The 12,326-nt window shown below is 50.5% G+C and overlaps 1 long non-coding RNA gene across 1 annotated transcript; it reads right to left on the reverse strand.

Moving 5' to 3' along the window:
- Positions 1 to 6,011: 6,011 nt before the first annotated feature.
- LOC121042301 (uncharacterized) lies at positions 6,012 to 12,326 on the reverse strand. The gene is made up of 2 exons (XR_005796090.1): positions 11,557 to 12,326; positions 6,012 to 6,360 (listed from the first exon to the last, which is right to left on the reverse strand). It is a non-coding gene; the product is annotated as an uncharacterized LOC121042301 (long non-coding RNA).

The following is a 12,326-nucleotide window of genomic DNA, read 5'->3' on the forward strand; positions in this document are numbered from 1 at the left end:
CCCCTCATCTCTAGTCTCAGTTCAGCCGCCAGTTTGAAGGTCTCCGGACTCATCATCTGGACCGTAGATTCTGAGAAGTCTTCCTGCTGACAAAGGGTCACGTGCTTCCCAAACGCTTTGATGGGTCTCTGTTCTTATGAAATGGAGCCTAACTCCTTGGCATGACTTGCAAGACTGCCAGGACCCATCTCCGGCTCCCCCTTCCTCATGCTGTGAGCTCATCAGCTGCCTGGCCATCCTGTCTATGCCCTCCACCACTCTCCTCACTCCACCACCCGAAGCCGCTGTGTGTTCCCCCAATGGTCCCTCACCTTCTGCTCTCTCCGTCCCTCACAAGCCACTTCTCCATCCCTTTGATCTTGGAACTCGTACTCGTCCTTCAAGACAGCTCCTCTGAGCTCCAGGTCAGAATTAGTGCTCCCTGCTGCGTACGTCCCACGAGTGTGAGGCGTTTATAAAGCAGCACTGTCATTAACCAGCTAGCTGTTTGTCTCCGGGAATGTGGGTTCCCGGAGGGCCGGGACTGAATCAGATTCATCTCCACTTGCCCTGGCACACGGTAGCTGCTTAATCGATGTTTATAAGCCCCCCAGCCAGATCAAGAAAAGCCTATCACAAATCAAAGCGTTGTTTTCCAGTGGGTAGGACCTCACTGTTTCTTACCCAAACCTGGCGGTGGAGGCCAGTGCCCTTAAGCTTGAGATGAGAGAAGGGAGGCGGAGTTTAACGAAATCAAGGGGTGGATGATCGACCCACAGCTCCCCAGTTTCCTCCCCAGTAACCACGAGCCTCCAGCTGGCGGTTCTGAACATGTGAACCCAGGGAGCACTCTTTTCCAATCACTCAAGAGACATTTAGAAATAAAAAGAGCGAGTTCTCCCTAATATCTTTTTAGCTCCCACCTGAAGTCGCCTGAGGGAATGGAGATCTGGGTCTAGGCAAAGCACCATGCTCGAAACAGGCAAATGTCAGAAGAGGCTGCGGCTTGTGTTTTTGTGTTTTGATCTACGGAGAGGAACCATCAACGGGAAGAAGTTCTGTTAACCTCCGGTCAAAGTTGAAGCGCAGCCCCTGCTTCTCAACAGCAGTGAGCGTGGCCATTTCATGACTTGTTTCCGTGGAGCGAGTCCAAAGGAAAAGAAAAGAAAAGAAAAGAAAAGAAAAGAAAAGAAAAGAAAAGAAAAGAAAGGAAAAGCAAAGCAGAAATTTGATCTTATGGAGAATTTTGGCAGGAATATTCGACTCCTCTCCCCACTTCCCTTCCTCAACTGGCATCGAAACTACCTTTCATCCCTCAGGCATGCAGCGGCCAGAGCCTCCCTGTGGGGCGAAGTGTGCTCAGAGACGACGGTGGTGCTGGGCAGGGCTGAGGGCGGCTGCAGGGGGGTGGCTGTGGGAGTCTGGGCAGCAGTCTGCCCCTTCTGGAAGGCTTGCCGACTCCAGGCTGCTTCCAACTTCCCTTCTCCTCCGAAGGGAGGTGTGCCCTGCCCCCAGGCTTTCACTCGCTCCCATTTAAGCACATCCATCACGTCCCACTACCCTGGGACCTGCTTCAGTCTGGGGCCGACACCCAGCCAAGCTGTGGGGCCACGCAAAGCCCCCTGATGACCTTCTAAGGGGTCTCAGCTTCCTCAAAAGACAAAACGCGGGGTCCCCAAGGTTGGCGTGCTCAGAAGTCAGTCTCCACGTGGGGGAGGGGGGCTGTGGCCTTGCCAAAAAGCTCGAATGTTCCTCCGGCATGTGATCTCCTCCTCGGGGGGCAGGTGGGGGGCTCTGCTCCCGCGTTCAGGCCACCACCTCCAGTCACGGCTTCCCCTACCTGAGCCTCTCTGTTTCTTCTTAGCACGGATGCTCGGGGTTTTCAAAGGGGCTATTCAAACACCAAGAGAGAAGGACATTAGGACCAGTACGGATGATGCAGAAGCCACAACCACTATACTTACAAGGTTGTCCCGGCCGCCAGGTCCTCTGCCTGCCTGTCCTGTGCGTTTTCTCACGTCGTCCTTGACCATGATCATCTCATGACCACACAAAGCAGGTACCACCCTCGTGTGATGCCCAGTCACACTGAGAGATGTAAAGTTCCAGGCTGCCCACCTACGTTTCCCTTCTTCTCATGATATCTACCCCCTTCGGGGCAGGCTCTGTCCCTCACCCCTCCAACATGCGGTAAGACCAGCTACGGACTAGTGGTTCAAAGCACAGCTTTGGGTCATTTTTGGTCAATTGCCTGGATGCTAATCCCAACTTTGCACCTTACTGGCTATGTGACCTTGGACATGTCACTCAACCTTTCTGTGCCTTTGTTGTGCATCCCTAGGATAAGGATGATCAGAAGAGTACCTCGGTCATGGATGATGTCCCGGTGTCATGAGTAAAAGCTCATACGAGTAAACGTCTGGAACATTATCAGCCCCGGGAGGAAGTGCTGTGTTGTTATTTTTACTCTGGAAGGGACAACCTATCATCGCACCCACCGCCTTGGCCACAGCTGATGACCTAGAGGCTGGGTGGCCCTCTCTTTGCAGCTAATTAGGGTCTACCTTCTTGGGTCTTTCCTCAGTAGACCCAGAATCAGGAGAGTCCATCCCGCTATGGGCAGAAGCGGGGCAACATTTTGAGATGCGAGGTGCAGAAGCTTCTAGCGCAGGTGGGTTGAGTGCTGCTGACAGAGAAAAGCCAAGAAGAGGGAAAATGTCAAGAGGAGGGCCCCCGGCAGCCTTTTCACCACTAGGTGTTCCCGACACATATGGTAACCCACCCTTCGTCCCATCCCAGCCCCACCTCTAGCTCCTGAGATCCTAGTACGCGCTAGTGGTGATTAAAAAAAAAAAAAAAAAAAGTAGCATTTTAATGTCTTCAGGGTGAAGAATGATCCTATTAAAATAGCTGTTACAGAGTAACCAAACCCTGATTCAAGACACTACAACACAAATCTATGGTTTGCAAATATTTTCTCTCCTTCTGTATGCTACCTTTTCATTTTGTTGATTGTTTCTTTATGCTTGATGGAGTTTCGCTTGCTGATTTTTGCTTTTGTCACTTGTGCTTAAAGGGTAAATATCCAGGGGCGACTGGGTGGCTTAGTCTGTTAAGCGTCCAACTTCAGCCCAGGTCCTGATTTCATGGGTCATGCGTTTGAGCCCCACATCGGGCTCTGTGCTGACGGCTCAGAGCCTGGAGCCTGCTTCACATTCTGTGTCTCCCTCTCTCTCTGCCCCTCCTGTACTCTCTCTCTCTCTCAAAAATAAATAAATAAACATTAAGGGTGTCTGGGTGGCTCAGTCCATTGAGCACCCGACTTCAGCTCAGGTCATGATCTCGCAATCTGGGAGTTCGAGCCCCACATCGGGCTCTGTGCTGACAGCTCAGAGCCTGGAGCCTCTTTTGGATTCTGCGTTTCCCTCTCTCCCTCTGCCCCTCCTCCGTTTGTGGTCTGTCTCTTTCTCTCTCTCAAAAATAAATAAACATTTTTAAAAAAATCTTTAAAAAAGAGTGAATATCCAAAATATATAAAGAACTCATACAACCTAGTAACAAAAACACAAACAATTCCGTTAAACAAAATGGACAAAGGGACTGAACAGACATTTCTCCGAAGAAGATGTACAAATGGCCAACGGGCTCACCAAAAGATGATCGTGATCACGAACATCAGGGAAATGCAAATCAAAACCACCATGAGACGTCCCCTCACACCTGGTACAATGCCTATCATCAAGAAGACAAAAGATAACACGTGTTGGCAAGAATGTGGAGCCTAATTACAGTGGCAATCACATTGCACCATCATTTTGTAGATCTTAAGCTCACTTAATGTCATATGTCAATTATAGATCAATTTTTAAAATTTTTGAGAGACGGAGAGAGAGAGAGTGCATGTGCCCATGCGTGTGTGCAGGAGAGGGGAAGGGAGAGGGTGAGAGAGGGAGAGGGAGAGAGTGAGAGAGAGAGAGAGAGAGAGAGAGAGAGAGAGAGAATCCTAAGCAGGCTCCACACGGTCAGCACAGAGCCCAACATGGGGCTCTATCTCATGACCCCAGGATCACGACCCGAGTTGAAACCAAGAGTCGGACGTTCAACCGACTGAGCCACCCAAGCTCCCCTGTATCAATTTCTTAAAAAGACACTGTTAGGGGGCGCCTGGGTGGCGCGGTCGGTTAAGCGTCCGACTTCAGCCAGGTCACGATCTCGCGGTCCGTGAGTTCGAGCCCCGCGTCGGGCTCTGGGCTGATGGCTCAGAGCCTGGAGCCTGTTTCCGATTCTGTGTCTCCCTCTCTGTCTGCCCCTCCCCCGTTCATGCTCTGTCTCTCTCTGTCCCAAAAATAAATAAACGTTGAAAAAAAATTAAAAAAAAAAAAAAAGACACTGTTAGACAATCCTCAGAGGAGTATTCCACACCCCGAGCACCACGGCTCCCCCAGAATCACTGAGCCAGCCTTCGCCTGTTCCTACCACCGTGTCCCGCTCAGACTCCTCTATGCTCTGGCTCTAAAACGCTGGATGGTTTAACTTAGCCATCTGGGCCAGCAATTTGGAAGCCATTCTTGATGATTCTAGCTCTGCCAATTTTATAATGCCGACTTTATATTCCAGCCAGTTATTAAGCAGTTGGGTTTCCAACCTTTGTCGGTGACACTCTTAAAGGAAGGGAGGGCGATGCACCTGCACAAGGAGGGCTGGGGGCATCCTGCTTAGTGGTTTTCAGGAAAAACACAACTGAGGGTGTGAGGCGTCGTGAAAACTTGTGGATATCAATTCCATGCAAATGCCCAGGACTCAGTCGAGTCTTTTTTAGGACGGTGGGGAGTGGGGGGGAGGCGGGTGGGGATAAAGAAAATACCAAGGAAGCTTACACTTAATTCATACTTAGCTCTGAGGAAAAAGTCGATAAAACTTGTAGTTACCAATAGTTACTATGGAGCATCTACCTCAAGGAAAAGAGAAGTTAGCGGGTGTCGCTCTTGGCATGTAGCTTTCTAACTGACCTAAGATAACACGGGAGACGTAGATAAGCAGCCAAATCCCCAGCTTCACCATGGTGTCAGTCATAGGAGGACCACACACCCCGCCAGTCCCTAAAAGTCTCTGTGTGTCTTGTAGGTGTGTTTGTTTATAATAGTCTGGGAATGAGGAATCCTGGCTCCAGCACTAATGTGTAAAGCCTGGGACAAATTCAGGCTTTCAGAGCGGTGGTGAGGCTTTCCTTCTTTTTATAGTCACAGAATCCAACCAGTGCAGTGGAAAAAGGATACAATTAGAAGGCACGAGACACCAAGGCTTCGAAACCAGTTCTGCTTGATGCTGACGCTCTCCGTGCGACCTCGGACAAAGTATTGCCCTCTGTCCACCTACCCGGTCTCACCTCCAGAATAGGAATGATAACCTCTGCCCACCTTGTTGGGTTGGAAGCATCTGATGAATTAAATGTATGCAAACTACATGTGCGTTAAAAGTCTGGGATGACACCAGCCTCACCACCACCACCACCACCATCATCGGCACCAGCTTGGCCACTGGTGGCCAGTGGTGGGCACCCCAGTAAGTAGAATGGGTGTAGAGTAGAGCTTCTCATCCTGGGCACTACCCACATTCTGGGCTGCCGTGGGGTCCTGTCCTGGGCGTTGTAAGATGTTCAGCAACCGCCTAACCCAGATGCCCGTAGCACCCCTTTCAGTTGTGACACAAAAATGCTTCCAGACGTTTCCAAATATCCCTTAGGGGTAAAATCACCCCTGATTGACCACCAGTGGCCTAAAGGGCAACCTTTGTCCTCCCAAGAGGTGAAAGAAGAGGGGAGGAAAGGGGCGCCTGGGTGGCGCTCAGTTGAGCGTCCAACTTCGGCTCAGGTCGTGATCCAGCGGTCCGTGAGCTCGAGCCCCACATCGGGCTCTCTGCTGTCAGCGCAGAGCCCGCTTCGGATCCTCTGTGCCCCTCTCTCCCTGCCCCTCCCCCACTCATGCCCGCTCTGTCTCAAAAATAAATAAACATTAAAAAAAGAAGAAGAAACGGAGAGGAAAGAGTGAAGCTCTTTGGGAGGTATGGCAGCTACCGCTCTCCGGACATTTGAATAGGACTCTGAGGAGATAACCGCACTGGCATCCCATTGCTTCTGGAGTACCCTTTTGCTCCCTTCCCCAGACATTCTTCCTCAGAATTAGAAGTCCTCGGCCTAGTGGCCTTTGACCCCAGGTGTCTGTCCCAGAAGAGCCCACCTTGTTTTATGTCAGCTGTCCCGCCCTTTGCATGGAGAGTGCACCATCCACTTGAACCTCTGGCCGTCTCCCCGGTAACCTGCAGCTATCGTAGAGGGACTCCGGGCTTGTGGCAACGCCATGGGTAACTCTAGGATCCATTCACCTGGGAAAGACACAACACAGAGAGCAGCCAGGGAAACCCGACTTTTACCTCCATAATTCCACCAGGCAGGGGGTCACCCCCCACCCTTCCCCACCTGGGGAAACTCAGACCTGAGCACCATGGAGTCCTCCCTGATTTGTGTCCTGCTCAGGCCCTTCCCATTAGATGGGTGTCCTCTAAAAGGCCCCAACCATGTCTTTGCCTCTGGGAGTATTGTCATGTGTATTTCACCTTGTCTGGATTCTCAAAGCTGATGGTGCAGAGTTGACCACCCCCCCAACCTTGCAACCACACTGGCCCAGCTACAGAGGCCAAGGAGCGTCTTAATCCCGTCCCAGGAATGTTTGCCTGATCTCAGCCCTCACCCTGGCTCTGGAGCCCCACCATAGCCCGAGCCCTCTGTGCTATACCAGCCCCTTGCTGGGGACGGGGGACACAGGCTCTGTAAACTTGAACCAGAATAAAGGATCTGAAAAACGTGACCCCCAGGCACACAATGCCACCCCTCCACACATCAACTAGCTTCATTTGTCTGTATTCCCGTCTAATCCTTGTTATGCACAAACATAGCTTGCATGCTTATTAAGGTATAAATACAACGATGTGTCCGCCTTTTCCATAGTTAATGTCCTATCATGAGCATTTTCCACTTTGCTTTAAAAATTACCATTTTAATGACCACCTAAGCTTCCATAGAGCGGTTATAAAATTCCTTACTTAACTGTTTTCCTAAGATCTAGTCTTTTTCTTTTTTCCCTATTAAAGTTAATTCTGCAATTAACATTCAAGATCTTCCAGAATTCAGAATTTTTTTTCGTCTAAATGATTTCCTTGGGACGAAACCCCAGAAATAGAATCGAGTTCAAGGACGTACGTGTGTATATGACTTTGATATAGATGGCTGATTACCCGAAGGGGTGCCCCCGTGACCTTGGGACAAGCAGTGTCGGAGTCATCATTTCGTCACGACCGTGCCATTGCTTTTACGTCCTTCATGGGATCATATTATTGATCATTACTTTCACCTGCATCTCTTTGATTACTATTAAAAGCAAGCATTTTCCCTAAATGAATTTTAGTATCAGTGGCTTCACAGAAAGGACAGAGGAGGGGGTTTATGTCCCAATTTCTACTTCAAACCACTCCGAATCCCACGTTAGACATGAAAGCATTCTGTCCAAAGCCTTCCTTGGGCTCACCACTACCTGTATGTTTTATCGTTGCTCTATTCTTCCTTCCGACACCTCGCCACCCCCCTCACCTCCCTGGGTGACACCTCCTTACTGCCATCTTTCTCTTGTCCGTGGAACCTCAAGTTCCTCGGGCGTTTATCACCCACAACAACTCAGCTTTGCTCAACGCCACACAGGTGCAAATGCCCCAGAGGTAAAAGAACCAGCAAACACAGAGGGCGGTTGGCAACAGACCAGCACCCACTGGGTGGCACCCTTCACGATGGAGGTTATCGCTGATGCTTCTGGACAAACAGAGGGCGGTCCAAAGAATTCTGGTGAAGAAGATGTTCTACACCTCATCATAAGCTCCCGTCTCGGAAGATTATCTGAGTAGACGCCTTCCTCACACACCTCAGGCACCACATGTGGAATCCGTACGATGCTTCTGCTGGATCTGATAATGTTTTCCTTCTTCTAGATGGAGACCTGATAATGTTTTCCTTCTTCTAGTTGTGACACAAACAGCAGCAGCAATCACAATACTATTAGCCAGCTCTTCAATAGCTCGTATTACATGCCAGGGAGTGCTCTAAGCATTTCCCATTTACTAACTCACTCAATCGTCACTGGAAGCGTACGAATTAAGTATGAGAATTACACCCAGTATACGGGTAAGGAGACTGAGTAACAAAGATCACCGGAGCTGGAGTCCGTTCAGAGGCTCTGTGCGTGCGCTGTGAGCCTTGCAGGATGCTGAGCCCAGAGGGGAGAGGGGAGGAGTGTGTGGGGCCAAGCAGCCCCTCCGACTCCTCGCTCCATCCAGACACGGGCTGGCTCTGTGGCCCACTCTTCACGCGAGGCCGTTTGGAAGGAACGTTCCATTCTGGGACACGGGTTCCTCAAACATGCTAGGGTCCTGTTTCTTTTTTGTTGGCCAGTGTCAAGGTCAGAGGAGACGTGGTTGGATAATTGGTCTTAGTCAATGACACACGGCAACCATGTCTTATGCTCCTAATGCTCCCTCAAAAATCAATCCCATTGGCATTAGTAGAATGTTCTCATTAAAAATATATGAGACACGCTGAGTGGCACATGGATGGGAAATAGACATGAAACGAAGTCAGTGAAGGCACTGGGTCTACTCTTTACTGATTTCCATTTTTCTCCAAACTCTCAGGCCCCCGCTCTGATTCTCCCTAATTAACTACTAGCTATCAGTGCATAATTAGCAGCATCGCTGTCTAAGTGACAGCACCATATATCAGCAGGGACACCAGCCTTGGCGTGGCATCTCAGCCGTGGCGCCCGGGACGGCTCCCTCAGCATCTCTGAGCCTCATGCTTCTCCTCCATGAAATGTACATGATCAGACCTCTCCTCTCTGCTCTCTGGGCTCTCGGAGACCCGCGCGAGGGCATGCCTGCCTGCCCCCCGCCCCTGCCTCCACCCTCGCTAATTCTGGGACTCGTGCACTTGTCCCTTTCCTTGTCAGTCAAGTGGGGATGAGAGTAGGGGAACTAGGGAGTAATGGATGTAGACATAGTTTGCGAACCCCAGTCTGCGTAAGGGCTGCTGCCTCTGAGTAGTTTTGCACATGAAAAATAATGACTAAGGAAAGGGTGGAGATCTTCTGTTCTTATGGTATCCTTTTTTTGCACCCCAAAGATGGTGTGAAGGTTGCCCTACCCCATCCTTTCCTCCTCTGCTGAGAGACTTTGGACACGCCCCAGGATTCATCTGCAAAGGGACGCAGAGGAACCACATCAGCCCCATCCAACGTCAATGACCCAATATTAAAGGATAAACTTCAATGTGAACGTGCTATGTGGGCTTCCGTTGGCTTATTCATACATCAGGGCCGTCCACGCTGTGTGAGCTGTGACGTTTCCAGTCTTCCAGAAAGCGGACATTAGTGGGGAGGTGGAGTGACACCTTCACAGGACAGTCACCCTATGAGAGAAGCGGGGCTGGGCCAGGAAAGTCTGAGCCAGTGATACAGGTCCAACAAAGTCTCCGCCCAGCCAAGTCCTGTCTTGGAGGGGGGAGTAATGTTCTCCCGTCTGCCCCCACAGCTGTACACGTCCTAATCCCCTGGGAATATGTTTTCCTCCATGCTGAAAGAGACTTCGCAAATCTAAGTTAAGGGTCTCGAGATGGGGACGTTATCTCGGATTGTCCAAGTGGGTCCTGGGTAATCACAAGGGTCCTTATGAGAGGGAGGCAGGAAGGTCAGAGCCGGAGAGGATGTGATGATGCAAGCAGAGGTCAGAGAGAGAGAGAGAGTGAGAGAGAGATTAGGATGCTATGATGCGGCTGCCTTGGGAATGAAAGAAGGGGCCATGAGCCAAAGAAAGCAGGTGGCTTCTAGAAACTGGGAAAAACAAGGAAATAGATTCTCTCCATTTCCACAGCCTCCAGAAAGAACCCAGCCCTGTATACCTTTTTTAGTCTTCTGATACTCAGAACCGTAAGATAATAAGTTTGTGTGGCTTGAAGCTGCCAAGTTTGTGTTAATTTGCTATAGCAGTCATAAAACACTAACAGAGTATCAAGCGGGACATCTCCACGGTCGCCATACTGCCTATAACAGCAGTAACCTTCAGGCTCTGCACAGATACCCGGTGAAGAAGTTGGCGAGCCTTAAGTGTTTCCTTTCCCAAGGCACTGAAAAAAAAGTCCAACCTCAGAGAGTCTGGGAGCTTCACAGACATAAAATGCAGGCACTTTGACAGGCCTGGGTGGCAGGACTAGTGCTGAGCTGCATGGCCCGTCTTGCACAGACCAGCGTGTGGCACACAGCGGGCCTCAGCCGCTGTGTAAATAAGGAAAGAAGGAAGAGACAGAGGGAGAGAGCAAAGAGGCGTACCTCGGGAATTTGGGCCCTAAAATCCCAGCGACTCTGTGGCCTACGTTTCCTACCTAAGGTTATCCCACGTGTCTTGTCCAGATTCGATTTGATTTTTTTAAGGTTTTTTTTTTTCATCTTTATTTATTTTTGAGAGACAGAGTGCGAGCAGGGGAAGAACACAGAGAGAGAGGGAGACCCAGAATCCGAAGCAGGCTCCAGGCTCTGAGCCGTCGGCACAGAGCCCGATGTGGGGCTCGAACCCATGAGCCGTGAGATCGTGACCAGAGCCGAAGTCGGACGCCCAACCGACTGAGCCACCCAGGTGCCCCTCGATTTAATTTTTATTTGTTGGGTTCCTAAGTTCAACCCCTGAACATGCATTCTAAAATGTATCCCTTTCCAAATTCCATCTCTGAACGCAGTCCCAGGACGTCCAGACTCCACATATTCCTGGCCTCCTTACTGGATGCACCTCCTGCTCCCACACGGCCCCTGTTGTCTACCTCTCCTCGCCCTGCTCTGCGTGCTTACTTTTCTGTGGGCTCCGTGGGGCTTCCCCACTGAAGCCACCTCCCAGCCCCTGAAAGCATAACCCCCACTGGATGGTGCTTTGCTGCCAGAGTTCGGACGCAGAAAAGCCCGGAGCTTCTGACCAAGGGAGAGCTGAGGTTGACCTTGATATGATACAACCCCAGGAAAGATTGCGGGTCAGCACCAGAGCACAGAAGGAGTCAAGGGGCAGGAGGCGAAGGGGGAAATCCTGGGCCATAGGTTCCCGGCAGAGGCAGCTGGACAGGATCATGGTGAGCACGGCCCTGGGGAAAGGGAAGGCCTTTCCCAGGATGGGGAGCCACGTTAAGGCCTCCCTGTGACTGGGTTTCCAATCGGAACATAACACAAGCAGCGGTCTGATCCTATAGGATCCTATAGAGCTCATAACTGCCACACACTCAGTGCGGCACAAGCACCATCCAGAGAGTCATCGCCTGTTAAAATCTGATCGCTGGGAGCTGCCTTGTTGCAAGTTTGAAAAGGCTAACGCCGTCCCTGGGCTGATGTGATGGCACTTTTTGGGGCACAGCAGGCTGAGGACAGGGACGCTCACCTGCCACCCACCCACCCAAAAGAGGTCATCCGCTGCCTTAGTTACGGCCCGCGGTTTTCTAAAGCTCACCTTGGCTCTGCGTTCTCCGAAGCTGTAATCAGTACAAGTCAAACTGCATGAGATGTTCGATGAAACCTGGACGCCTGAGGCCATTTTTTTCCCATTCATGTGTGTGATATTTCCCATCACACTATAGGTTCAGTTTGAAAGTTCAGCATGCAAATGCTGTTTCATTGATTCATTCATTCATTCATTCACTCAGTGATCAATTCAACAGTTGGGGTCCACTGTGTGCCAGATACCAGGGATAGTGAGAGAATCACAAGAATGAGCATGGTCCCAAAGAGCTTGCAGTCTAGAAAAATGGACAGACACATAAACTGAGTGCAACGCAGTGAGATACTTGTTCTGACAGGTGCGTACCAAGGGACCCTGTACCCAGAAACAATGACAACCAACTCTGCCTGGAGCTTGGGGGTTGCTGAGAAAGATTTGAAGATTGGACAGCATTTGAGCTGAGGAGAAAAAACATGGAGGACGGGCTGGCGTGGTCTGGAAGTTTGACATGTCTTGGGCTCTGGCTGTCCAGGAGAGGAGCCGGGGAGGGGCTGGTAGGTGAAGGGGTCTCAAGGGTCACAGCAAAGAGCTTGGCTTTATCCTGTAGGCGGTGCAGAACGTGTTGGGGACCACTTAGTGGAAATCACATTCTCATGAAAACCAATGGATTTTGCCAGAGTCAGTCTTCTGCTTTACCTGAGATGAATGTGCTCTTTCCTGTAATATTAGAATTCTTTATTATGAGAACAAAATTAAACAGAGGGTCGGATATATGTGTGAGA

This window comes from Herpailurus yagouaroundi, unplaced genomic scaffold, assembly GCF_014898765.1.
Source record: "Herpailurus yagouaroundi ecotype Mexico unplaced genomic scaffold, PumYag 185, whole genome shotgun sequence".
In the NCBI taxonomy this organism is placed as follows: Eukaryota; Metazoa; Chordata; class Mammalia; order Carnivora; family Felidae; genus Herpailurus; species Herpailurus yagouaroundi.